This window comes from Oncorhynchus gorbuscha, linkage group LG02, assembly GCF_021184085.1.
Source record: "Oncorhynchus gorbuscha isolate QuinsamMale2020 ecotype Even-year linkage group LG02, OgorEven_v1.0, whole genome shotgun sequence".
NCBI classification, from domain to species: domain Eukaryota; kingdom Metazoa; phylum Chordata; class Actinopteri; order Salmoniformes; family Salmonidae; genus Oncorhynchus; species Oncorhynchus gorbuscha.
This window is the reverse complement of record NC_060174.1, coordinates 18,535,039-18,537,992: the sequence shown is the minus strand read 5'-3', so window position 1 is coordinate 18,537,992 and position 2,954 is coordinate 18,535,039.

Genomic DNA, 2,954 nt, shown 5'->3' with positions numbered 1-2,954 from the left:
TGCAAGAGAAAACGTCGCTATGCATTAGTCCAGGTTAGGCACAATTTTGGCCACTAGATGGCAGCAGTGTATGGGCAACATTTTAGAGTGATCCAATGAACCATTGTATTTCTGTTCAAATTGATGTATCAAGACTGCCTAAATGAGCCCAATTGGTTTATTGATACATTTTCAAGTTCATAACTACTAATCGAAATAAGCCTTTGTTAGCTCAACCATCCTGCGGTGGGGGGGGGGGGCAACAATCCAGTAACAGGTGTGCCTTGTAAAAAGTTCATTTGTGGGATTTATTTCCTTAATGCATTTGAGCCAATTTGTTTTGTGACAAGGTAGGGGTGGTTTGGTATTTGGTAAAATACCAAATTCATATTATGGCAAGAATAGCTTGAAAGTTTCTTCAAGTGCATTTGCAAAAACCATCAAGCGCTATGATGAAACTGGCTCTCATGAGGACCGTCAATGGAAAGGAAGACCCAGAGTTACCTCTGCTGCAGAGGAAAAGTTCATTAGGAGTTACCAGCCTCAGATATTGCAGCCCAAATAAATGCTTCAGAGTTTAAGTAACAGACACATCTTAACATCAACCGTTCAGAGGAGACTGCATGAAATCAGGCCTTCATGGTTGAATTGCTGCAAAGAAACAACTACTAAAAAGGACACCAATAAGAAGAAGTGACTTGATAGGGCCAACACAAGCAATGAACATTAGACTGGTGAAAATCTGTCTTTTGATGTGATGAGTCCAAATGTGAGATTTTTGATTCCAACTGCCGTGTCTTTGAGACACACAGAGTAGGTGAACTGATTATCTCTGTGTGTGTTCTCTGCATGTGTCTCACTGTGAAGCATAGAGGACGAGGTGTGATAATATTTTGCTGGTGACACTGATTTACTTTGAATTCAAGGCACACTTAACCAGCATGGCTACCACAGAACTCTGCTGTGATACGCCATCCTATCTGGTTTGCTCTTAGTGGGACAATCATTTGTTTTTCAACAGGACACTGACCTAATACACCTGCAGGCTGTGTAAGGGCTATTTGACCAAGAAGGAGAGGGATGGAGTGCTGCATCAGATGACCTGGCCTCCACAATCACCCGACCTCAATCCAATTGAAATGGTTTGGGATGAGTTGGACTGCAGAGTGAAGGAAAAGCAGCCAACAACTGCTCAGCATATGTGCGAACCCCTTCAAGACTGTTGAAAAAGCATTCCAGGTGACTACCTCATGAAGCTGGTTGAGCGAATTCCAAGTGTGTGTCCAAAGCGGTCATCAAGGCAAAGGGTGGCTCCTTTGAAGAAAAATATATTTCAATTTTTTTAACACTTTAGGTTACTACATGATTCCATGTGTTATTTAATAGTTTTGATGACTTCACTAATTTTCTCCAATGCAGAAAATAGTAAAAAATAAATTAAAATGATTTACTGGTACTGTCACTATTCAGACCCTTTATTCAGTACTTTGTTGAAGCAACTCTGGCAGCGATTACAGCATCAAGTCATCTTGGGTATGACGCTACAAGCTTGGCACACCTGTATTTGGGCAGTTTTTCCCATTCTCTGCAGATCCTCTCAAGCTCTGTCAGGTTGAATGGGGAGCGTCGCTTCACAGCTATTTTCAGGTCTCTCCAGAGATGTTTGATCGGGTTAAGTCCGGGACACTCAGACTTGTCCCGAAGCCACTCCTGCACTGTCTTGGCTGTGTGCCTAGGGTCGTTCTCCTGTTGGAAGGTGAACATTCGCACCAGTCTGATTTCCTGAGCGCTCTGGAGCAGGTTTTCATAAAGGATTTCTCCATTCATGTTTCCCTCGATCCCGACTAGTCTCCCAGTCCCTGCTGCTGAAAAACATCCCCACAGCATGATGCTACGCCATAGGGATGGTGCCAGGTTTCCTCCAGATGTGACACTTGGCATTCAGGCCAAAGAGTTCAATCTTTGTTTCATCAGACCAGAGAATCTTGTTTCTCATGGTTTGAGAGTCCTTTTGGCAAACTCCAAGCGGGGCTGTCATGTGCCTTTTACTGAGGACTGGCTTCTGTCTGGCCACTACCATTAAGGCCTCATTGTTAAGAGTGCTGCAGAGATGGTTGTCCTTCTGGAAGGTTCTACCATCTCCACAGAGGAACTCTGGAGCTCTGTCAGTGACCATTGGGTTATTGGTCACCTACCTGACCAAGGCCCTTCGCCCCAGATTGCTCAGTTTGGCCAGGTGGCCAGCTCTAGGAGGTCTTGGTGGTTCCAAACTTCTTCCATTTAAAAACGATGGAGGCCACTGTGTTCTTGGGGACTTTCAATGCTGCAGAAATGTTTTTTTACCATTCCCCAGATCTTGGCCTTGACACAATCCTGTCTTATAGCTCTACGAAAAATTCCTTCGACATCATGGCTTGGCTTTTGCTCTGACATGCACTGTCACCTGTGGGACCTTGTATAGACAGGTGTGTGCCTTTCCAAATCATGTCTAATCAATTGAATTTACCACAAGTGGACTCCAATCAAGTTGTAGAACCATCTCAAGGATGATCAATGGAAACATGATGCACCTGAGCTCAATTTCGAGTCTCATAGCAAAGGGTCTGAATAGTAATGTAAATAAGGTAACTGCTGTTTATTTTGAATAAATTAGCAAAAATGTTTTACCTTTGTCATAATGGGGTATTGTGTCGACTGATGAGGGGGAAAAAATAAAATAATCAATTTTAGAATAAGGCTGTAACGTTAAAAATGTGAATTGGTCTGAATACTTTTCGAATGCACTGTACATGTGACCCTATTGATACATTTAACATTGCGATTGAGATCAATCAGTATAAGTTATCAAAAGCTAAAGGAGCCTGCGTCTTCTGAGGCGACAAGCTCAGCAAAGACTTGATCACTAGAGTGAAATGGCATTGGAGATAGTAGTCTTAATGACTTACTACATTTAGACACTCGTTATAAAAGAAGAA